Raw genomic sequence first — 26,622 nt, forward strand, 5'->3', positions numbered from 1 at the left:
TTGACGTGTACAAGGGTGTCCCAGGGCATAGAGCCCTAATAACAATTCAAACGATTACAATAGGACAATATGATTACAATAATAATCTAGAGGATCCCACTCTACACACACACACGAAATGTGGTCGAAATCGGACCAGTAGTTTCCGATGTTTGAAGGTTTGTTTTTCAGAGGTCTGCTGTGTGGCAGCTTGTGGCAGGGTGACAGGCAGGGTGGCAGGCCGGGTGGCAGGCAGGGTGGCAGGCCGGGTGGCAGGCCGGGTGGCAGGCCGGGTGGCAGGGGGTCAAATAGTCCGGGAGCATAGCTCCCTTGTCCATTGAGCTACAGTCAAACGGATTAGTGTTCTGACTTCGCCAGGACCCCGGGTTTCTGTCGCATTGCAAAGATAAAGTGCTGAACCTGTTTCCGACCTCGTCCATGTTCGAATCCCCAATTGGTTTGGTTGTCTGATGCCGTCTAAAGTAAGGAAACACTTGCAAGACATCGCCTCTACGACATTGACGTGTCCCAGAACGTCCCGGGATGTTCTGAACCCTTTTCATATGCAGTCCAAGTTCGAATCTGCATATGGTTTGCTTGTACCAACGCCGTCAAAAGTAAGGAAACTCTTGCGAGACATTGCCTCTACGACATTGACGTGTCCCAGAACGTCCCGGGATGTTTTGAACCTATTTCACATGCAGTCAATGTTCGAATCTGCATATGGTTTGCTTGTACCAATGCCGTCAAATGCAAGGAACCGCTTGGGAGACATCACCACATGTGTCCCAGTGAGTCCTTAACCCATTTCCGACCTTGAATCCTCGTGTTCGAATCCTTACATGCTTTGCTTGTGCCAACGCCGTCTAATGTATGCAGCGCTTGTGGGACATCGCCGCTACGAAATTGATGGTTCCAGGGTGTACCAGGATCTTCTAAACCCATTTCTGGCTTCGACCATGTTCGAAACCTCAAATGGTTTGCTTGAACCAACTCCATCAAAATATAGATATTAGTGTCCCAGATGTTCTAAACCAATTTCAGACTTCGACCATGTTCGAATCCTCAAATGGTTTGCTTGTACCAACGTCGTAAATCATAGTCATCGCAGGCAGGCTGGACATCACCGCAAGAAATTTCCCTGTTCTGGGGGTGTCGGGGGGCACGGGGGGTACGGTAGCATTTGGCAATCGGGAAATAACGTAGGTCAGGGAGCCTGACCACCCGATCTAGATAGTCGCCTCTCAAGACAAGCATGGGTTGCTAAAGACAAATTCTAACCCTCATCTTCAAGGGTAGTCGACAGTCAAAGGGAAATAATCCTACCTACCTATATTTACAAGTGCTTCATTCAGTATTTGCACTCAAATCTGTTTTTAAATATTGCAACCAAGCATTGTTACTTTTAGCATACAGCCAAGAACAAAAAATGAGGTTCATATGACTAAGTAACTTAATGTAATGTCTCAGTTGTTTCTGTGAAGAACCTAACAAGATATGATCTTTAAAGTAAAATGTCCGAGAAAAAAATGATCAAAATCAATTCCAATATGACCTCAACTAAAAAAGATATCCCAAGACAGCTATCAAAGGTTTAATGTGTTGTGTATGGAGACAAGTCCCAGAAAGTTTGGAAGCATTTCATTAAGTGGATTGAGAGTTCTATGCTTTTGAAGACACGTACCCAGAAAACTCCGCGAAAACCTTGAATTCAATATGGCTGCCAAACCACGTGACCAATGGCCAAAGTCAAAGAACAAAAAATGTCAAGCATCTAAAGCAGCAGACACATGCCAATTTTGAAAGTAATCGGACAAACGGTTGGGGAGCAATAGGGCAACATAAATCTTAAAAAAATACTTGTTTTTTGGTTATCTGCCCTTGGTCTTTGGGCCTAAGGCCTTGGAATTTTTGTGGTATCTGCTTCAGGACATTGGGAATCTTGGTGCCAATTTTGAAGGGATTCTGAGCTGTAGTTCTTGAGTTATGATTGGAACAAAAAACGCCGGAATAATAATAAATATAGCTGCAAGCAGCGATGGCGGGCTCCCTATCGTAATTTCTAGCAGCGGATCCTGTTCTCCATTCATAGAAGTCATTTTACAAAATAGCAAAGTAGCAGAGTACTAAAAACCTTTGAAACTGAGTTCTTAATGGCCCTAATCTATTACCATTAAGGCATTTTCTCCTGTTGTTATATAAGTGCATTCCGATATGAGGAAGGATATGTGCTATACTGTGTACGACTATAATATGATCTGGATTATCAATAGGATATTTCACCTGTCCGTTTTGACCAAGAAAAAAATTCCCATTTTGGCCCTGGACCTGTTAAGTATGGAAGATACCAGCATGCAGAGGTGTTGGTGACTTGTTATTGTAATATGCAGGAAATGGATCTTGTAATTTGACCTGTGCTCAGGGATGAGATGGCTTGGGACATTATCTAACAGTAACAACACATGTCAGTCACCTCTTGTCATCTCCTTGTTGAAGCAATTCAACCAATCAGCTAAGAAAACCCCAAGTCTTCCAAGCGTTTGTGATCAAAGTTTAAAAGAAGATTAGCTGTAAACACAATTGAGATCAATGCACTTAAGTAGGTTGAGAAAGGGAGTGGTTTCTAAACCATAATGATATGGGTAAATAATACTCCTTAAAGTTGGCATTATATCTGGGATCTTTCAGAAGAAAATGGAATTATCAAAAATGAACAGGTTCGTATTATAAAAAGCTAATTTGATAGTGCGAAAAATCCGTTCCAAGGAAAATAAGGCATTTTATAAAAAGAAAACCAAACATGTTGTACAACGATTCTTTTAGACAGGGAGCAACTGAATGGATCTACTGTGCAAGTACGGGAAACTGTGCACTTTCCGCTGGCAGAATGTATTACAAACAGCGTGAAGAGAATCTATACAGAAACAGACTATAGAAGTTGCTACCATCGAAATGAAATGAGGATATAAACGGTCTATTATTACTTGAAATTGTGGTAATACAATTAAGACAAGTACCAGTAAATTAAACGGAGAGTTCAGCGATATTAAACTTTCGATCACAAACGTACAAAATGCGTGCTTTCTGCTGGCAGAGACTACTGAAAACAGTGTGAAGAAAATCCATAAAGAAACAGACTATAGAAATCGCTGCTATCGAAACATGAAGTTAACATATAACCCGTCGGTTACTATACTTGGAAGTTGCAGTAATACAATTATGACAAGTACGAGTAAATTAATCGAAGAGTTCAGGAATATCAAACTTTCAATCACAAACCTACCGTAAATCCCACAGTCCGAAAAAGATTTATGAAGGAGGTGTTCTCGTTTTGACTGGAGGAGCCCACACTTGGCTCTCGGATGACCCCGTTGCCAGAAGCTTATGTAATCCGATATAGCGCTACCACTGCCTCGCTCTCCATTACCGTGCATGTGGATCACGTTCCAATATGCACCCGACCGACCGACCGACAGACCCAGCCGCATGGGACTGAGGTACGCTGACACGCTGTGAGGCCAATAAACATGTATGCGCAGTTCTCTGCTTAACTCTGTTGACAATGTGTATTGTGAATTCGCGCCAATTGATGCAGATATGAGTTTTCACATAACAAAACATACAATGTAGTTATTTACTCCCAGCTACTCTGTTTTCTATGCAGAACCGTTGAACATACGAGCGCAAACGTAAATTTATTTCTTTAGTCCGTTTCTGCTTGCGTTGTCCATAAGCTGTATAAAACACTATATCTCTCTGACCCTGATAACTGATTTCTGTAGTCCATAGCCGAAAACCACACACAAAGCTTGCGTACTAATGTATTATATAAATAAACCTATACCACTGGTCTACGACCATAATGTAGTGTATAGCGCCAAGAGAACAGAATCGTATCGACAAGTATTGCTGTCGATTGAAATGCAGTGAACGGGACTTACTTTTAAATTTTACAGCTGCTTCTTTCAGTGTCTTTAATTTAAAAATGTATGAAGCGTCCGTAAAGCACCTTTGTCACCCCCACTAAATGACATTTTCAAAACATGTGAAATAAGAGTTTGATGTATGTAGGATTTGTGATTTGTGACTGCATTTCAATATCGAATTGCACATGTAAGTACTAAAGATTGCCTAGTCTGCCAGTTATTGAATGATCTGGTTAGGAGCAAGATGTCGAAAGATGTTGTTATACATTAATTATGTATCATTTCTCTCTCCGTTGTTTTAATTCCTAAGTCACTACAATTGGTCGTGGTAACAGTCATCCCCACTCAAAATACTTATACAATATTTGGCCGAAATCGGACAGGTAGTTTCGGAGTTACAGGTGTTTACAGTTCTGCTATTTGCAAGTTTGAAGTTTATGGACTGGGGCCAAAGAGTACCATTTTCAAAATGCTGTAGCTCAGTTGTCCATTGAGCTACAGACAAACGGTTTGGTGTTCTGGAATCGCCAGGACGGGCTATCAGGCCAACATATGACATACGTATATTTTTTGCGAAGTTGGTAGTATGGTACTTGGAGACAAAGTATGGAGAGTTTGGAAGCTTTTGAGCTGGTAGTTTGAGCTGAGGAGATTTTGGGAGTCAAGTACTGAGAAATTTGGTAAAAGATGTCACCGGAAATCGCCGCTACGAAATTGGCGTGTTCCAGGTGTCCCAAGTATTGATCAAATATTTCCAACAAGCGGTGTTACTTTCAGCATACAACCAATAACAATAAATGAGATGCATATGGCACACTAACTTCATGTAAACTTGCAATAGTTTCTGTGGAGAACCTTACAAGATATGATCTTTAAAGCAAAATTTTGTTGAAAAAAATAATCAAAATCAAAATTCAATACGGACGTAACTAAAATAGAATTCCAAAATCGGCTATTTAAGTTTGATGTGTTCGGCATGGAGACAATTATCAGAAAGTTTTAAAGCATTTCATGCAGTGGACTCGGAGTTGTTTGCATTTAAAGACAGGTACCCCGAAAACACTGTGGAAACCTTGAATCCAAAATGGCTGCCAAACCGCTCGACCAATGACCAAAGTCGAAGAACAAAAAATGAGGTACATATAGCACACTAACTTCATGTAAAACTATCAATAGTTTCTGTGGAGAACCTTACAAGATATGATATTTATAGTAAAATTTCGATGACAAAAAATGATCAAAATCAAAATCAAATATGGCCACAACCAAAAAAAGATATCTAAAATCGGCTATTAACGTTTCATGTGTTATGTATGGAGACAATTATCAGAAAGTAAGAAAGCATTTCATGCAGTGGACTCAAAGTTAGTTTGTATTTGAAGACAGGTACCCAAAAGACATTGTGAAAACCTTGAATCCAATATGGCTGCCAAACCACGTGACCAATGACCAAAGTCAAAGAACAAAAAATGTCAAGCAGCTCAAGCAGGAGATACATGCAAGGTTTCAAAGTAATCGGGAAATACATCTTTTAAAAATTCTTGTTTTTCAGCTGTCTGCCCTTGGCCTTTGGGCCTACGGCCTTGGGATTTTGGCGGAATCTAGTACTCACCTATCTTCCCACACATACAAAATTTGAACCAAATCGAGCCAGTGGTTATTTTGCTAGCTCTGGTACAAAAATCGGCGGAATAATAATAATATTAAATCGAACGATAACACTAGGGCTCTTCAGCCTTTCGGCTTGGTGACTCTTTAACAGGCTTTCACGTATTTGTCATTTGAGCTTCAGTCAAACAGATTAGCATTCTGACTTCGTCAGGACCCCGGGTTTTTGTCGCATTGCTTAGATAAAGTGCTGAACCTATTAATAAATAATAATAATAATAAATCGAACGATTACAATAGGGCTTTACAGCCTTTCAGCTTGGAGCCCTAATAATAATAAATTGAAGATTACAATAGGGCTCTACAGCCTTTCGGCTTGGAGCCCTAGTAATAATAAATAAATAAATCGGCCGATTACTATAGGGCTTCCAGCCTTTCGGCTTGGAGCCCTAATAATAAATTGAACGATTACAATAGGGCTCTACAACCTTTCGGTTTGGAGCCTTAATTAGAAAAGACATACATACTGTTTGGCCCCTGTCCAAGATAGAAACAGAGATGGTGACAAGACTCGTCAAACATGTGCGAGAAATACATGTGAAAGAGACCATGGTAATTAACAGAAGAATTAACTTGGAAGTTATTCATGGGAGCAGTGGACAGTGGCAGGATATTTCTATTTTGGACAGTTACCAAATTACGTTCGTTATCGAGCTGCTACTGTCCCAGAAGAATACTCGAATGATGTCGTTTCTGAGCCGAGGTCAAGTCAATGGAATATGATTTCATTGATTCATCGGTTTTGTGGCTGGTTATTTTGCAAATCTCGCGATTTTCATTACCTACATTTGACAGCAAAGTGAGAGCTGTTACCCAAAGACAAAATACACTTTATTGAGACCAGCATTGGTAAAAAAATTCTTTCATCATGTTGCTTATGACATTTACACCAACTGGCCTCGTGGTGTACCATTTGGTGTCGTCGACGTTTTATTATGGACTGAAAAACATTGTTTGCGGTGTGAAATTCCCTTTCTTGGATAATGGAATATTATATTTTTGTCGTTTCCATGGAAATATTATGAACTTAGGAAATTTGAGGGTAGTGCTCTTGTCCGGACCATATCTCCCGAACCATACAAATTAGCTTCTCAAAAGTTTTTACACCTATCAAGCAGGTTATCTAGTGGTGCCTTTGCTATTAACAGATTTTTTCTTTTTTTTTCTTTTTTCAATATAAATTGAAAATTGATGAACTTAGGGTAATGTCCTCGTCTGGAACATATCTTCTAAACCATGCGACAGAGATTCACCAAACTTTATGCAAATATCAATCATGTTCACTAGTAGTGCAGTTTGTTATTTATAGATTTTAATCTTTTGTAGCCCCTGACATATAATGAAACAAGATGTTTAGGTTTGTTTTTTTGTCAATCCCTAGTACATTCTCTTTATGCTTTTGTGTCATGAGGCTACTACAGAGCTATTCATATGCGAATCTGCGAAGTTATTGTTATTACAATTTCATGAGATCATCAGAAAGTGAGCTACATGAACCAATATTTAATAACCTTCATTATATTTCTGTTTTTTTTTCCTTGCCAATCTAAATACATTTGAAGGTACACACAGTTTAACGACATGCCACGTCAGGGGGATATGTCATCTTCGGATGACTCTTGTGAGTCTTTTGAACAAGACTAGAGTTATTTTGGTTATAATAAACTGGGCGGCAAAAGAAAGGATAGGTCGAGTTCTATGATCGATAAAAAAATAACAAGAAGAGGTTTTGTTGTGAATTATAATATAATCTAGGGAGGGGTAACAAATAATTGATCAACCACAGTTTGAATGAAATTGTGCAATCACAGGTAATGTAAGCTCAAGGTAAACAATGGTGGGGTAAGAAATTTCATTTTCAAAAGTTGTCTGAAATGTCACAAAAAAATTGTCAGACACACTACAAGTTCATTGTCGACACAGTTGCCTTCAATAGCCTGTATGACCTCCAGCTGCCTGAATGCAAGTTGTGATACACCGCCTCATCGATGATGTCAGTCTTCTGATGACGTGGACTGGAATCTTCTCTCAGGGCCTGCTGCAATTCTTGTCTGTTGATGGGAGGCTGATGGCGTGCTCTAATCTGTGTGTCAAGATGGTCCCACAGATGTTCAGTAGGATTCATATTGGGTGAGTGGTCAGGCCAGGGCTAAATGTCAACGTTCTGCTGGTTTAGAAAGTTCCGAGTCAGTCTTGCAGTATGGGTCCTGGCATTGTCGTGTTGAAACAATGTCCCCTCCTGTTGGTTTTGTAAGAACAGAAGCACAACTGGCTGCAACACTTGGTCTCTGTACTGCACAGCGTTCAGATTTCCCTGTATAATCACCAAATCAGTCTTCTGATCTCCACAAATACTGCCCCACACCATGACACCTCCCCCGCCGAATCGATGGACTTCTCGAATACACGCCGGAGCCAAACGTTCCCCTCTGCTTTGATAAACTCGTTCTCTGCTGTCATTTCGAAACAAGTTAAACCGACTTTCATCAGTAAACAGCACTTGGCACCAGTGTCGAACCTGCCTCGCCCATCGCAATCTCAGGCGTCGATGTTGAGCAGTCAGTACAATTCCTCGGAAAGGACGATACGCTCGGATTCCAGCAGCACGAAGTTGTCGTAGTACTGTACGTTGGCTAATGGGATGTCCCAAAGCTGTTGCTGCCGTCGCCATTACGAATCTGTTTCGCAGGTGAATGAGCTGTATCTGACCGTCTTCCAGTGGTGTTGACCCTCGGGGTCGTCCGGTTCTAGGCCTGTCCTGTGTCCTCCCTGTCTGCCTGTACCGTTGAATCAGCCTGGCTACTGTCAATGGTGTACAACCAAACCTTCTGGCAATTTTGACCTGTGTTGCCCCCATTTCGGCCATACCAATGGCTCTCTCTCTCTGCTCCTGTGACAGTCGTGGCATTTCTTTTGTGTGCTTTCATCACGTGTAGACGAAAGTATTTATACAGCTAACATGCACATGCAGTTTATGCCATAGGCGGGAAACGTGTTTCACCATTTTTTTGTCACCGCACGAGCGCCGACAAAAGTTGCACGTTCGGGTGAGGTGTTTTTTGGTACCTGTGCCTGGGCAGTCATATTCCCAATAACCTATTCTTTCTTTTGCCGCTTAGTTTATATTGATTTGCTTCATATATACCAAAGAGACCAAAGAAGACATTAAACTTTATTGAGAATTAGATAATTACAAATTATGAAAAATATAAGTAGGCGGGTGGGTATAGCAAAAACATACTATAGAAGATGAGTTACATTTTTTGGTTACTATGCCAAACCTATGATATTTTGAGATACACGGTTTCTAAAACTAACCTTATTAATTTAATATTCTCTCGAAACTTTATTTCAAACTTCCAACATTGAAACATTGTCATTTATGTGCTAAACACATTAAAGATGCCATCTTTATGTTCTTCATTAATATAATTCTATTTTGTACTTTAATTTATTTTTACTCTTCTTCTAATGTTAAACATTTCTTTCTTAATATTTGTATTTCAAACTCTAACTTTTCCTTCTCTAATTTAGCAATGATGTTTTTGTTCTTGAAGTACTCTGCTTGTTCTTTTAGTGTTATTGTTTCCTGTAAGAACTTCTCTTTCTCGGCCCTCAGTGTCAGAAGTTCTTCCTCTTGTAATTTAGCCTTCCTTTTGGATGGCTCCTTGATAGAACTAGTGAAGGCACTTGTGGTTGGAACTTGTAAGATTCCATGTTCATCAAGGATAATGTCCCAGTTGCACAGAGCAATCTGAAAGAATAATAATTCATCCAAACTCATAAGTTGCTTATCTATGTATCCACTGTATTTTTATGAGTGAGTGAGTATGGTTTTACGCCACTTTTAGCAATATTCCACCAAGATCACGATGGGGGATACCAGGAATGGGCTTCACACATTGTACCAATGTCAGGATTCGAACCCAGGTCTTCAGCGTGATGAGCTAACGCTTTAACCACTAGGATACCCGTATTTTTATGAGTTTGGTTTAAATCATGATAAGTATCTGTTGATGAATTAACATTTATATCAGAAATATAATTACGTATCAATGTAATTGGATTGTGGAACATCATATGAAATGTAGAAAAGAAAATTTGCATTCAATCATACATAAATGCTAAACCAGTTGTTTTTTTCAATGACACATGTACCTTTATTTCACAAAAACGTGACACGTGCTGCTGTTTTCACTTGGAAGTTATTCAATTGAATCTTTATTCCAAAGCTGACATATATGTGTAAACACATGAAATCAGATGTGTACATTATTTACAACTTACTGGGCTCATTTGACATGTCCATGCATGCACAACCCTGGATCCTCAGATGCAGTTGCTGCACATGGTGCTCCACTGAAATCTGCAACATTCATGGACAAAATCATTATAGCTGTTGACGGTCTATGTTATACATTTTATTAGTTTATTACAGATATTTAATGGCATATACTCAAAAACGTTTTGTTCTTCATATCTAACAAGTTGACATTCATAAATAAATACTCTTGTTTGTATGTGTATTTTATTTTTAATATTTTAGAACTCTATTATTTTTATTTATGCAGTGAAAATGGAATAGCTTTAACACTAATTATGTATTTTCATTATCATTTTTTGATTTGTCAACATATTTTATCAAATTAACTTATAAGCATCTGTGAAGAGTTGGTTTTTTTAAAAATTATTTCAATTGTTTTCATAATTATGATTCTATCATGGAACTGTTCTGGGTGAACAGTACCTTCCAAATGACGTGCTGGTTTTCTTGGGGAATTAGTCAGCAAAGAGCCAGAGTCACAGGAGACTAATCACAACGTTATTTACAAGAACAATTAACAATTTACAGTACACTTAGATAATAACTGAGGGTGCCACAGAGAGTCGGTACACACTCTGGGCTGTGGGAGAGAGGTCTGCTTGGTAAGAGAGTCAAACCCCTTCTCTGCTTAAAACCTGCCTACAGTATGTATTTAACAAAAATTTAAACAATAGAAAGGAATGTGATTGGTTGATACACGATTGGTTGTGTCCTAAGCTAAATGGATGGCTAGACAGAGGGGAATACTAAATCCTGTTTATCCTGTTGGACTGGCACTAATCTTGTTGACATATTTACTGGATGCTTTGAAAGAGATTAGGGTGTCACTATAGATGAGCTTGTGTGGGGGCTAATCCTTAATGCCCTATAGACGAGCTTGTATGGGGGCTAATCCTTAATGCACTATAGACGAGCTTGTATGGGGGCTAATCCTTAATGAGTCTTAATTGAAGTAATGTTATTCTAATATACCCCGGTAGGTGATGACAGATATACTTAAATAAATATCCTTTGTCTGGGAGATGGGATCTTGATACCTCAGGCTAGCATTTATCTAAAAGCTTCAAATCAATTAAACTATGTAGACGTAACTCTTGTCTTATTGAATAGTATGTCTAGAAGACGCGCTCCCATTACCTTAGGCTAGCAACCATCTAAAAAAAGCTTTAACTGAAACTACTGATATTTTATATATGCATTTTACCTAATGATAATTATTACTTGCTAAACTATAATTATATGAAATGATGTATAAATATTACACCATGATAACTCATAAAAGCACTTGATGTAGATCTAATTATTATAAGATAACTTAGTATAAATGTTATCCCATGATAACTCAATGCATTGATAGTAGTTATATTTTTAATGAATAGTGATATACACATGTACTTGAAGAAAGAATTGGTCTGGAAAATAGAATGTTCAAGCTGAACTGCACATAAGCATTGTGTGTGTGTGTATATATATATATATATATACAAAAATGAGGTAAATGTTCACTCGGTGTGTACATGTAATATATAATAAAATGATAAAGTCCATCATCTTCTTTATATCAGTTTCAGACATAGTACTTTCGCTGTCTCATGACAGCTCTTCAGTGAAGGTATAATAAATATGCATATATATACACTACTAAACCCTGCAGGGTAGGCCGATCTTGAAGATTTTCAAGAATCATGGTCTCGGCAAATGAGGGTGAGACTGGCTTGGGTCTACCACCAGTCTTTGGACGTCTGATGGCATCAGACTTGTCTTTAGCTGAAGACAATTCACCATATAACTTATTAGATCTGCTTGTGATTACATTATTGATTTACCTTGGAATATAACAATAATCAAATTTACATACTGAAATGACGATGACAGCAATTTTATTATTTTATTATTGAGTAAGATCTGTTATTATTTATGCATTGTTTTAATTTGTGTCAGATATTTCGAATATGCTGGGCTTCAGCTGCGCTGATGTACTTGTATCTGTTAATAAGTTTTCATATGCTGATAGTTGTTTTGACTGTAAATGTCGAACCTCGTTGTTTCACATTGGCATACTGCTTTTTGGCCTCCTCAACCGTTCTTTTCACCTCTCCTGATTTTCTGTTAAAATAGAAATACAGACCATCATGATAATGTTAGTCAAGTGATGAAATTAAATATTTTCCTTGACTTCACACTCAACAAATTGCCTGTTTAATTTTTATGTAAGATGCAACAATTTGTTGTATTATTGACTTACCACTAATGGTGTTTTCAATGCCTCCAATTTTCACCTACCCACCTATCAACAGGTAGGACAGACATACAGACATGTTTCTTCATTATCATGGACCCCATGGCCAAAACTTAAATATTTGTATTATACATAGCTATTATATAACTGTTTGTCCAGTGTTAAGTCACTGTAATTGTGTCAATGTATACAATACCAATATGCTGGAGTATGTCAAATGTATGCATCCATGTACCTGTCTTCATTCATGATATTTCAGTTGTTTCTTAATGTTATATTTTGTGTGACATACCATTAATTAAATGAGTAAAAGTGTCCCAATAACATCAAAATTTAAATACCAAAAATAATAACATGTTTTGCCCTTCAGTAACTTGTTATTGCAACATTTATTAATAATAAGGATGTTGAACATTATACTTTCGTTATTTGTTAAAGTTCATTTTATTTTCCAAAAGTGATTTTGTCTTCATTCACCAATTGATAATGCATGAGCCATACGACAGAGTCGCACAGGAGTGTTCTACCTGGCTCATTCACAGTCAAACCCACACATTACATCTTACAATTTATGTTTTGTTTTTAATCAAACAATAGTTATCACTGTGTATATTTCTGAGAATACTACCTCTATTACATCTTGAGTAATTCTCACCAATATATGGATTATATAGAAGTGATGTTTTCCGCCTTGCACATATGCAGATGCCTTGGTTGGGAAATGGTATCTTCCTCATGACTTATTATCCCCCACCACGAAGTGGAAGGGGATATAGGAATGGGTGCTGTCCGTCCGTCCTTCCGTCTGCCTGTCACATTTCGTTTCCTGAGCAGAACACAAAAACCATGAGAGATATCTTACCAAACATTGCACATAGTGGTCTAGTGGTGAACTGGTGCCTTTTGAAAGTATGGGATTTTAAAAAATGTTTTTTTTTAGAATATCCACATCAACAACCTTAACTTAGACTGAAAATGGCTGTAGTCCTCATTTCCGGAGCAGATCTTGAAAACCGTACAATATTTCTTCACCAAACTTGGCACTTAAATAGGTCTAGTGGAAAACTGGTGCCGTTTGATACTTTGGGATTTTAAGAAAAGAAATTCGAGTTTTCCTGGCAATGAATTTGACATTAACTGAAAATGGTGGTAGTCCTTGTTTCCGGAACAGATCTTGAAAACCGTACAATATGTCTTCACCAAACTTGGCACATTAAATAGGTCTAGTGGTAAACTGGTGCCTTTTGATACTTTGGGATTTTAGAAAAAATTATTTTTCGAGTTTCCCTGGCAATGACTTTGACTTTGACTGAAAATGGCGGCAGTGCTTGTTTCCAGAGCAGATCTTGAAAACCATACAATATTCTGTCATGGTTGAAAGAAAACAGTATCCAGGAACTTTAGCATGGGGCCTCACAATCCACAAGTCTCAAGGTAGCAACTTTGAGCAGATGATTGGGAACATGACAATTACACAAGGAAGTAAATTTAAAGCCCAGCTTGGTCAAGTGTATACAATGCTCAGTAGGGTCAAATCAAGGAAAGGCCTAAAACTTGTAGGTTTTGCTGAACACAAAATTGTAGTAAACAAAAATGTATTGGATGAGATGACTAGATAGCGGATTGAAAGACTGTTCACCTTGACACACCCTGTAGAGAACATTCATGGTGATGGAAGGACTCAAGGTGGCTCACCCGAATGTTTGATCCCTCAGTGCTCATTTTGAAGATGTGAAGAAGGATAAGTTTGTTGGTGTGCTTGATGTTTTGTGTTTCACAGAAACACACATTAATGATTATAGTGAAAGAGACCTGCCAGGATATCAAGTCTATCCAGGAGACACAACACATGGTACCGGTATTGCTTTGTATGTTTCAACAAGTTTCAAGAACAGTGTCCAGCTATGTGATGTAATGTCATCATTGAATATATTTCCTTTCTTGTTGGCAAGTTCTGCATTGCTTGTGTGTATGTTCCTCCAAAAGTGTCATGGTTGCATTCACTTGTAAAGTAATAACTCCCTTACTTCTCTGATTATTGTATAAGTAATAACACAACTCATTACAAATACAACAGTGTAACTGACCTTAAACCTACTCAACTGTATAAACACCTCCTCCTATCCTGTATATATTCTTGTCAACCATACTCTGTACTTACCTAGACCAAAACAACATCATAAACCCCGACCAAAGCGGCTTCACTCCTGGCCGATCAACTCTCGATAACCTTGCCCGACTAGAACAGGATATAAAAACAGGACAGCTAAACAAGCAATACACCATAGGCATATTCCTCGACTTCTCTAAAGCTTTCGATATGGTATGGCACCACGGGCTAATACAAAAACTAAAAAAAATAGGACTAAAAGGCCAAATAATAAACTTCATCCAAGATTTCCTAAACAATCGCAAAATTACCGTGGGTAAAGACCATACGCTATCGGACCAGTGTCCCCTAGAAAATGGCACTCCCCAGGGCAGCATTCTCAGCCCAACCCTCTTCAATATAATGATAAATGACCTATTCGAGGGCTTATCCCCTAAACTAAACACTTCAAAATTCGCGGATGACGGAGCCCTATGGATCCGCACTAAAAGCATTAAAATGGCAGAAAACCTAATCCAAAAATCTCTAAATAAAATACAACAATGGGCAGACAAATGGGGCTTCTCCCTTAACTCAGATAAAACAACAGGAATAGTATTCAAACATAAAAACATGAAACCTGCCTACCCGATCCTCCAGCTAAACAACCAAACAATCAAATTCCAAAAACAAACCAAATTCTTAGGACTTATTTTCGATCAACACCTCACCTGGGAGGCTCACGTCCAAAACCTAAAAACTAGATGCAGCAAAGACCTTAACACATTAAGATGTCTCACCGGCTCTAACTGGGGAGCCTCCAAAGATACCCTCCTCTCACTATATACAACACTAATTAGATCAAAACTAGACTACGGCTGCGCCATATACAATACCCTAAACAACTCTCTATCTAAAAAACTTGACTCAATACAATACCAAGCCCTTAAACTAATTACACGCACCCAACATGGCACCTCCTACACCTCACTTCAGGCCCTTACAGGAGAAATGCCACTAAATCTACGCAGGGAACATCTAAGCCTTAATTTCTGGGCCGCGTCCCAAACAAACCCTCTCATCCAAAACCTAATTAACCAAAACATTAGCCCAAGAAACCAAGCTCTAGCTCGCAAACACCCCTTACTCACCCCAATATCCCAAAGAATAACTAACTACCTCAATGAACACCAAACTCAAAATCTTAAACAAAACTGCAAAAAATCAAATATCTTCACCCCTAAACTCAAAATACCCCAAATAGACACAACGCTAACTAACCAAATAAATAAACAAACCGACCCAAACATAGCTAAAACCACCACACTTTCTTACATACACGAAAATTGGCCAAATTGGTGTCACATATACACTGACGGATCTTCAGACCCGATCTCCAACCACACAGGTTTCGGAGTCCATACCACACAACCAGTTATATCCACACAATCTTACCGACTCCCTAACAACCAATCTATATTCACGGCCGAACTTATGGGCATGGCCTCAGCCCTGCATAACCAACAATCAAAAAACAACAAAAGAATCCTAATTCTCACTGACTCGCTTAGTGGGCTACAAGCCCTCCAAAACAAAAATACAAAAAAACGACCTAAATTAATAAACCAAATACTTAAAAGCTCCAACGACCTAACAAAAGCAGGCAAACAAATAACCTTCTTGTGGATCCCCGCCCACGTAGGAATTTACGGCAACGAAAGCGCCGATAAAGCAGCTAAATTATCTCTCAAAATACCAGAAATAAGCCTAAACCTACCCATCTCAAAATCAGAAATTAAAAGTGTAAACAAACAAAAAATAACCAAAAAATGGCATAATCAATATCAAAACTCAAATAGCCAAATCCAAAAAGTGCTCAGAAAACCACTAGCCAAACCTAAAATCCTACACCCCTCTAAAAAAATTGACAGATTAATTACAAAACTCCAAACAGGACACACGAACCTAAATAACCACCTAAAACAACTTAAAAGACATACCACAGGCAACTGCCCCCACTGCAAACAACCCGAAACCACAGAACACGCACTCATCCACTGCACCCACTACCAAACACACAGAACCACACTACAAACCAACCTCAATCTAAATATGGTTCCTACTCTAGATGAAATACTAAACCCTCAAAATAAACTAGAAAACTTTAAGGCCCTAGGCGTATTCCTAATCAAAACAGGCCTAATTAAGCGCATCTAAAAACTAATTAATCTACCAATCCAAAATCCAATAAACATACAAACACCCACCTCACCCGGCTCCCTTAGTTCCCTCCTCCACCCACCTCGGCATTTATTCCAAATTTTAAAATTTCAAAAATCGATATAAGCAACCCCTAAAAGCCCCCTCTTGGGTTGCACACACCACTTTCACCCTTCTCGGAATACACTAAATGGCCTGGGCAGGCCCGTGTGCGAAATACGCTGCAGTCGGAAAGCGCACGTTAAATCTTCTATATCAGTCAGTCAGTCAGTCACTCTGTACTTCACTTGCTTGATAACGGTGTTAGAACCTGCACCGAAACGTTTCTCCTAATTGTAATAAAGAAGTTGTTCGTCCATATGTCTCATCCTTACTCATTACAAATACACTTACGTACATGTATTCTATTATAAACTGCAGATGGCAAACATCGCCAGTAATAACCTTTTTAGTGCTGCAATTAGGCCGTTTACAAAAAAGTCCAGTGAACATAGTTCATAGGAGCTAATGCATTGCACACAACCGGAAATGTCATATTGGCGGGGGATATGAGTATTTCATGCTTGTTAGACAGTGAAGAGGACTTTTGTTGAAAATTCAGAACAGTTTATGGTGTGAGGACAGCTAAGATACAGGAATTATGGCTATGATCTAGTAAAGGTAGTATTCTTAGAATTATACACAATGATAACTATTGTTTGGTTTCTAGTTTCACAATTTTACACATTTGATGGCATAATTCATCTGTTTAATTTGTCTGCATACATTTTTTTCAGACTTAATCTGCATCTTATTGGAGGCTTTGATGATGTCAAGGGATTTTCTCATTCATTGTCCTTGGAATTACTGAGTAAGTTGTTTTGTTTTGTTAATCTAAAGAGTACACATTTTAAAATAGTCAGTGTAGCCTTTTTGTTTGATGGAGCAAGACACACTTTAGTTTTCGTTCTCATAGACCAATTTTAAGGTCTTTATAAATGTAAAGTGTGTACTTGCTCCTATAGTTAGTTGTTCATCCTACATTTGTTTTAATGTACCTACAATAGTTTCTTTATTTTCATCTATGTCATCATAAGAGAATCACATTTAGCTCCCCATCTATGTCATCATAAAAGAATCATGTTTAGTTCCCCATTAATTGTATAATTTCATGTTGAAGTGGAAGGATGGAAGGTAGACACGTCATCATCGCCTTCCACTGCATAACCCCTCCCCTGAAACTACTGGATGGAGGAAGTTGACCTTGCATGTTCACATAAGTTTCCTCAAAAGATTCTGATCCAATCTCAACATATCTTTAAATTGTTACTCCTGAAACCATGTCTGACATTTTGAGTTTCACCCACAATTCATAAACAACTATGAGGCTTCCAATCCATTGTCAACCACATTATCACCGGACATACATCAGTCTGATGGCCCCAACATTTTGTTATCTCTGATGAAACACACTAAGACTTTGTCTCCACAGTCACTGTTGCACTGCTGAATATAAAATAATATTCCATTCCAAATTGGTCATCAGCTGTTTGATGCGGCAATGCAACATAGAGGAGGTAGAGTAACTTTTGTTCTGTTCCCAGGCCTAAGCGTAGATCTTAGCTTGGTTTCTTTCATTCTGTACGCAACCTCCACGTGCTTCTGACTCTTTGACTGCAGATAATGTCCGATTTTCTGTTTCTGGTCTTCAAGAACTGGTTCAAATTCAAGCATCTCATACTCATACTCGTCTTCGGCAGCAAATCCAGCCTGGCTTCTGGTTTCTCATAACCACCCTCTGTCTTCTGACAGTTCTGGAGTTTCTGGACTTCCTAGTTCAGCCAGACAAGAACAACAGAATGTGAACCTGTGGCTGAAGAAGTGTTTTCATCTATCCTATCAGATCTCAGAGATTAATCATCCGATCTATGGGAAGATATCCATACATGAAATAAGAATTCTCCTGCACTCACCTGTGGCCCTGTCGTCTAAGGCGCCACTATTCGCTGTGCAGAGTTGCATCCCTTGGGCACGCCAGAGAAACCTATGATTGTGGGTTTGAATCCTGGTTCACCCCGATTATGTTTCTAGGTTTGTCAGCACCATACCTGTGCTCGTGGGTTTCACCGAAGTAGTAAACATCTGAGACCTGCATTCCTCCCACATTAAGCTGACACGCTGTGATATAACTGGAAGAATGTTAAAAGCGGCATTAAACCCGCATGAAATAAGCACCTGCTCGTAGACCCATGGCAGGCACATCTCGTGTCTTGGCTTGAAGTTCCAAATTTGTATGGGCCCTTAATTATTGCCTGCAGTAAATTAACAAGTTGATTTATTTGTCACAGTAAGCTGCAGTTATTTAAATGAGAGGCTGAAGAGTTTAGTTGGGGCCTGCAGCTTTTAAAGTGTGTGTGTCCTGATGGCAGCCTGGTATCTCAATTATTTCAAACAATGATTGACCAAGTAACCAAACTTGACTTCGAAAAGAGAAGGTTCAAGGAACAAGCTTGTGTTGGTAGGTTGGTCCAGGTAAAGTTTCACCATCCTACACCTTTTGAGTTCAAGTGTACCCAAAGTGTCTACGAATTGTGGGACAGGGTTTTTGCCAATTTGACATGTCTGGCAGTTACGCCTTAGTTGGTCAAAGCCACAACAGTCACTACTACGGCCATCAAGACAAGGGCTAGGGTCTTCTTCTTGTGACAGCCAACTTACATGACATGATCCTGTGACAGTAACCTTTTTCAGTTGAAAGACCTTTGCAATTTTTCCATGCTCCTAAATATCTTCAACTCTGATGATAGACCGCATCCAAGGTCTAATAGATTGAGCATGGAATGGAAGGTTGCCATTGCACAAATGTTAAAAGATGGTAGTTGTTGTTGCCCTGCCTGGCAGTTTGGGGGCATTCAAGAAAATGATGATTGAGGCTGCTTCAATTTTTCAAATTCCTTGATGGACACTTAGGGTTGTACCTATCATGAAGGGTAAAGCTTGCTGAAGCAGAGTTATGGCTTCACCTGGCAGTTCATGATTTTTGGGTGATTGTTTTGTTTGCCGTATTGCAGAAGGTAACCTATTCACTTCATGTGGATAAATTTGCCTCAAGATGCAACATTTGCTTTCCTCTCTCAGATGCTGACATTAAACTTGCAGTTATAAGATGGTATATTTGGGCCATGGTGTACTTGACTGATGAGAACCAAAATGTACCCTTGTCATAAGGTGCCCACTCTTCTAATCTAGTTCACTTAGGTTTTGAGTTCATGCTCCAATGTTTACAGCAGGCACTGTCAACATCCAACTTTTCCAACTTTAGGTGCTTTGAGATGTCCAATAACCAGTTGGGATTCCAAGTTAGAATTGTTCCCATCAACAATGATTGTGAAAAGCGACTTAGTAGCTTGGACGGTCATGCTCAGTGACTTAGTTGATACTTTGTCACCGTATGGTGACATCGATAGTTGCTCACAATATCACTGGATTGTATGGCCCAGACACGATTACTTACAGACTACATTCATATAGCTGGAATATTTCTGAGTGAGGCGTTTGAATAAAGTGAGATGTCAGTGTGTGTGTGATGAGTTAGCCCTGCTATATAAGAACTGATTAATTTCTAGATTAGCAAAACTGACAGAATCTTTGAAAAGTTCTTTTGTCTCTGAGTACCTGTGCTGTAAGTACCAATTGCCATGTTGGTTGGACTGTGTTAGAAAGTGTTTTTGCCAGGATTGCTATGACGTACATAGGTGAGTGTGTCTTTGTTATTTAGCATTGTACTGAGCAATATTCCGGCTATATGATGGCGGTCTGTAACCAAATCATCAAATCACTAAGCCTGACTCCCTGATGCATGAAGTCACCTCTTACGACCAGTTTAGGTTGCTGGGGCTTAGTCAAACCTGAAATCCCAGTGGGTATGATTTCTCCTCTATCTTGTGGCAAAGGATGTCAAGTCCTGTCCTGTGAAGGCATTGAAGAAGTGCTGGAACATGCTGAAGATCATGCAGCCTTTTTCAATGACAGCACAAACGCCTGTACTAGTAAGAAGGAAGTATCCAAGAATACCTTAGCCGTGTTATTACCAGCAATGATCTTGGCAGCTTATCAGGACACTGGATTGCAGCCGCCACAAGGAAACAATTCACATGAGATCAGTGCACTTGCAACTACACAATCGATTCGTCCATGGTATTGACTTGTGGCAGCAAGTTTGGATTAAAATTTTTTATGAGCCCTGACTATCATTACTCACCAATTGTTCTGTCACAGACATAAACTGTTGATTGTGGCAGACAAATTCCATCTTGCCAACTACTACGTGGAAGATTTGTTGGTTTGAGATGGTGAGCTTTATCAGCTGGGTCCTCTGGTTTTCGCACAGATTCTTGAAGATGAAATTAACCCCCCTTCAAGCCTCAGGCTAAGTAAGGGTCGTTAAGACTTCCTCTCTACTGTGTCTTCTACCAGATTCATTGTATCTCAAGATATCAGTACCTGTCCTTACATAAGACACTTAACTAACTACTGCAGTGTGGTAGGAGAGGTAACTCCCATTCAATGAGTGAATATTCTCCGACCAAAACATACACATGAATGTCATTGTTAGACATTTTCAGAAACTGATTTGTTGTATGTCTTTCAGATATGCTGAGATCGTTCAAGCAAAATATTCATCTCCAGACAGCTTGTATTGCAGGTAAACATGTCATCATCTTTTTTTGTATTTATTTCTAGTACTAATGAGTTATGTCAACTGTTATTACAAATCAAAATCTTACAATCTACTTGCTTCGTTGAGAGAAAATAAACTTGCTGACATGTGGCCCCTGCATGTATAGCAAACTTCAAGGGCGCATCCTTCATAATTCTTGCGAATCCTCTACCTCTATTACATCTTTGCCATAAATCCTGTATTTTGGCTTCAATCACAATAACTAAATATTCAACGGACGTCCTCTTCACTGTCAGTTACACACAATTAGTTGTTCCCGAAAAGCACTAAAGCAACCCAAGCTATGACGTGCATAATGGCGGGAAACCTCACTTCTTTCCTGTGTGTGCTAGAGTCAACACCTATTGTTATAGTTGTAACGATCTAGCACTTGGATGTAGTCACATTTAATCTAAGATCGTTCTATAGTTTTCTTAAAACAGATATGTTAAGTCATATTAGGAGCTGCTAATTGTAGTGACGATCGTACTCACGTAAGTATTGCTGGTGTGAGGTGTTTGTGAGGTTGTCATGGAGTCTCCCCCTCCTCCTGCTTGTAAGAAGTGTGGCCATTTCATGATCACGGTGGATCCTCACAGCAACTGCTGGAAGTGCAGGGAGGCTACTTGCACTGAAGAGGCAAGATGCGATCAGTACTCTACTCTGTCTAAAGTATGGCTTCAACAAACTAGCAGAAGCCTTGACGAAAGCTAGATGAAGAGAAGCTGTTAAGAAGAAGGTCTACATGATAGCAGCCATTGACTCAGACCTAGCCTCTGACCCTGTCACAGCATCCCTACCTTCTACTCCGTCAAATGAATCTACTTCTGCATTCTCTATGAACATGAACAGTTCTTCAACCAGCAGAAGAAGATGATGGAGTCACTGTTTGAGTCCCGCTTCTCAGCAAAATCTCAGGAGATGGAGTTGCTTAGAAAGAAGCAGACAGTATTGGCTAAGAAGAGTCTCCCGGCCAAGAGGCTGCATGGGGGACAGCTGTGGCTGTTCAGACCACAGCCACAGCTATATTGCTTACCCCAGATGACCATACAGATCAGCCGGGTAGAAGCTCCCAAGCATTACCTCCCGTGAACCACGGGCATCTAGATCTCCACTTGGGCCCTGTCACGGTACCGCAAGACCATCTCCCTCATCTAAGACTCTGTACAGTCACCCCACGGACCCCACAGTAGCCCAGCAGACCGTTACGTGAACGTCCCTTCAACTGCATAGTCATCATCAACCGACGCTACCCGCTCAGACAGCACAGTGTCTACCATCATTCCCATACGGGTTCTGTTATACACAGGCAGTCATCACAAGCTGCACAGACCTTACTCAAAGCAGAGTCCTGGACACCAGCCGATGATGAACCGCACTGGGAACAAGTTAAGTGTATGGATTATGACGAACATCCACCCCTCCTGGGAGTTACCCATGGTCATTCGGAGGCTAAATCGGACCTATATGAGGAGGTTAATCAGTCTGACATTCCTTAGTCTGACATGAGTTATATCATCTTATGCCTGTACTCCAACCTCCAAGGACAGAAAATGCACCACTTATGATGCTAGAATACGGAGGATGTCATGCTCCTACATCATCTCAACATATATACCAGACATTGCCATGGCCCAGTTATGCAGGCAAGGTTGTACATCAGGCTTCTGAAAGTCTACTCAAGCTCAGACATGATGACCAGCTACCCTTACCTCCATTGCTGACAGCCTTTGCTGACAGGGGAGAATAGTGACAATAGAATGGACCTTACATCCCAAGATCTTTGCTTGGGTAACCACGTTATGGCACACACACCGCATCTAGATCTCTTTGCCAACTGCCTAAACCATTTATATCAGTCCAGTTCCCGATCCAATGGGTCACCAGATCGATGTGCTATCGATGGATTGGATGGGTCTATTTGCATATGCATTCCTACCATGGTCTCTCCTAGACAAGGTCATCCACTAGGTGGAGGAGACGGATTGCATGATAATCTTGATAGCACCAATCTGGCCAAACAGAGCGTGGTTCCCCAGATTATTAAGTCTATTAATGGAAGAGCCTCTCAAGTACCCTCTCCGCCAAGATCTGTTACGACAGTCCAGGTCAAGCATTTTCTAAAGACAACCTGCCCAGCCTACATCTAACCATCTGGAAATTATCACGCAAAATCAGGGTACTCTGGACCTGCCTCTGAAGCTGTGGCAAGATCATGGAGACCTCCATCTTCCTTTTATAAGACAATAGATAGGTATAAGTTTGTCCAGTGGAGAAGATGACAAGGGATTTTAACTTATCTCCATCCCTATTGTAGCGGACTTTCTACTACATCTACGTCAGGACAATAAATTCTGACATTGGACAATAGAAGGTTACAAATTGGCACTTCACTCTGTACTTCAGCATGATGGACTCTCAATTGGAAACCATCCCTTTCTAAACAGACTAATGAGATCCTTCCTACTAGAAGATGTTCGCACCCCTCGTATCTTCCCCAAGTGTAATCTATCTGTTGTGTTATGGGCACTTTTAACAGAACCTTACATGCCCCTGGCCTTACTCCAAAAATCCAGGAAAGCCTACTTCCTGCTAGCCATGGCAACAGCAGCAAGAGTTTCAGAACTCCATGCTGTGGACTATTCTAGTCTTACCCATGATCAACATCATGGACCTCAATTACTCTAAGATCACTCCCAGATTTTGTAGCCAAAAATCAGTCTACCACCATGGTCCATAGACACTATACCATTCCTGCCTTGGGGCCGACAGTGGATCAACCAGACAGACTTCTCTGTCCAATCAGAGATCTCAAATTCTCTCTTGGCTACAGATCCACATAGACGCCATCTGAGGAGACAATTCATATCCTGCAAGCCTCATTCCAACAAGGACATCACCAAGGCTACGATAGCGGGCTGGCTTAAGTCTACCATTGCAGCAAGTTATATGCAGGCACAGAATTCCACTCCCTGCCTTGGATCCTGCTCGGCTCATAAGAGCTACGAGTCTCGCTTCATGGACATCCGTTTCACGGTGGAACAAGTGGTGTCTAGCTGTCAGTGAGCCTCACAAACCACCTTCACCAGCTTTTACTTGCGGACCTAGAGGGCATATATTCCCTTGCGCCAATTGTCGCAGCGCAAACTATCATCCACTCCTCCTTCTATCGAAAAAAGCGGGGGTGAGGATCTGACACCTGCATTATCCTGTCTGTTAGGTGTATGATGGATTAGGAGCACCTTGAGTATCAACTGCTTCAAGAACTAAGAGCAGCAACCCCACTGCAGCCAGATTTATATACCTATACCACTTCTACAGAGGGAATTTTTAATGCAAAAATGACGATGCGATTCAACGATCGTCATGAGTCGTATTAAAAGAAACATCAATATTAATTAATATTGGATAAAATTTACTATAGCCCACGAGGATATTGGAAAGGTATAGGAGCAATACAAAAATTAGCCACAGCGGCTAAGGTATCTAAAGATGTGGCCAAGGATTGGTTAAAGAAACAAGCGATGTGGCAAATAGACTTACCGGCACCGCCTTATATACCGAGGAAGAAGTTTGATATTTTTACAACGAATGAAGTTCATCAGACTGACCTCTTGTTTCTTCCCCATGATAAGGTAAGACGCAAAGCGTATAAATATGTTTTCACCATAGTGGGTGTGGCTAGTTGATACAAAGAGACTGAGCCATTAACCTCAAAAGATTCAACAGAAGTAGCTAATACACTGAGCCGCATATATAAACGGGGACCACTAAAATGGCCTAAGCTATTTCAAGTAGATCCTGGTCGGGAGTTTATGGGATCAATAACTAAACTGTTAACAAAGCATGATGTTGAAATCAGGCGTGGTGAAAAAGAGGCCCACCGTAGTCAAGCTATCGTTGAAAGATTTAACCGGACATTAGCGGAACGTTTGTTTGGCTATCAGTATTCGATGAAATGAAATCGGAACGATTAAGATCAACTGAATGGGTGACACAATTATCAGCTGTTGTATCAGTGCTGAATAATGAAGTAACGAGATTAATCGGGAAGAAACCATCCGATGCAATTAAAATGAAATCTGTGACTTCCCATTCTTCAGCACCGAGGAAAGGCAAAGAACAAAAACATCCGGATAGAGTAAGCGTAAGATATTTATACCAGCCCGGTGAACTTCGAAAGAGGCCTATGTCGCGCAACCGATCCGACTTGGTCCCTTAAGACATATAACATTAGTAGATTGGTTATTAAAGAAGGAGAGCCTATTCTTTATTATCTTAAAGATGGACCGGGCAGGGCATTTGTACGAGAAGAGTTGCTCATAGTTTCCAACGATACAGTATTACCACCCTAAGTAACCATAAGCATAGGTAGTTACACCATCCTTATCAATCCATCTCTTTGTATCTAAGGGGGATAATGATGTCTTGTTCATTCTTAATCCATATATCTTGTGATTGTAACTTCTTAAAGAGTTCATCTCGTGTTTGATTGTTCTACCGTTGAATAATGCTTCTTTATACTGTTCGTGTTTGATATGCTTTATTACCACATACTTCTTAACACCCTTAGCTTTTCTTATCTCCCCATTATCGGACTTCTTTATAGAACAGGTCTTAATCCGACATACTCCACAATAGGGTCCCAGCACATTCATCCTTCCTCTTACCTAATACCTTTTTTATCCCCCCGACATATAATGTCCATTTGTCTGTCCGTCTGTAATCATTGTTTGTCCGGAGCATATTTCCTAAACCGTACAACCTAGCTTCACAAAACTTGGTACACTTACCAATCAGGCTCCGTAGTAGTGCCTTTTGCTATTTAGAGATTTTTAGAATTTTTTATTTTTGTCGTTTCCATGGAAATATGATGAACTTAGGAAATTTGAGGGTAGTGCTCTTGTCCGGACCATATCTCCCGAACCATACAACTTAGCTTCTCAAAAGTTTTTACACCTATCAAGCAGGTTATGTAGTGGTGCCTTTGCTATTAACAGATTTTTTTCTTTTTTTTCTTTTTACAATTTAAATTGAAAATTGATGAACTTAGGGTAATGTCCTCGTCTGGAACATATCTTCTAAACCATGCGACAGAGATTCACCAAACTTAATGCAAATATCAATCATGTTCACTAGTAGTGCAGTTTGTTATTTATAGATTTTAATCTTTTTAATTTGTAGCCCCTGACATATAATGAAACAAGATGTTTAGGTTGTTTTTTTTGTCAATCCCTAGTACATTCTCTTTATGCCTTTGTGTCATGAGGCTACTACAGAGCTATTCATATGCGAATCTGCAAAGTTATTGTTATTACAATTTCATGAGATCATCAGAAAGTGAGCTACATGAACCAATATTTAATAACCTTCATTATATTTCTGGTTTTGGCATCAAGGAAAAAGATTTCCTTGCCAATCTAAATACATTTGAAGGTACACACAGTTTACCGACATGCCACGTCAGGGGGATATGTC

General features: G+C 39.7%; 1 pseudogene; it reads left to right on the forward strand.

Annotated features, from left to right (window-relative positions):
- Nucleotides 1-26,622, forward strand: part of LOC124129326 — a 246,727-nt pseudogene that overhangs the window by 44,206 nt on the left and 175,899 nt on the right.

This window comes from Haliotis rufescens, unplaced genomic scaffold (assembly GCF_023055435.1).
Source record: "Haliotis rufescens isolate VD_foot unplaced genomic scaffold, xgHalRufe1.0.p SCAF_65, whole genome shotgun sequence".
Lineage (NCBI taxonomy): Eukaryota > Metazoa > Mollusca > Gastropoda > Lepetellida > Haliotidae > Haliotis > Haliotis rufescens.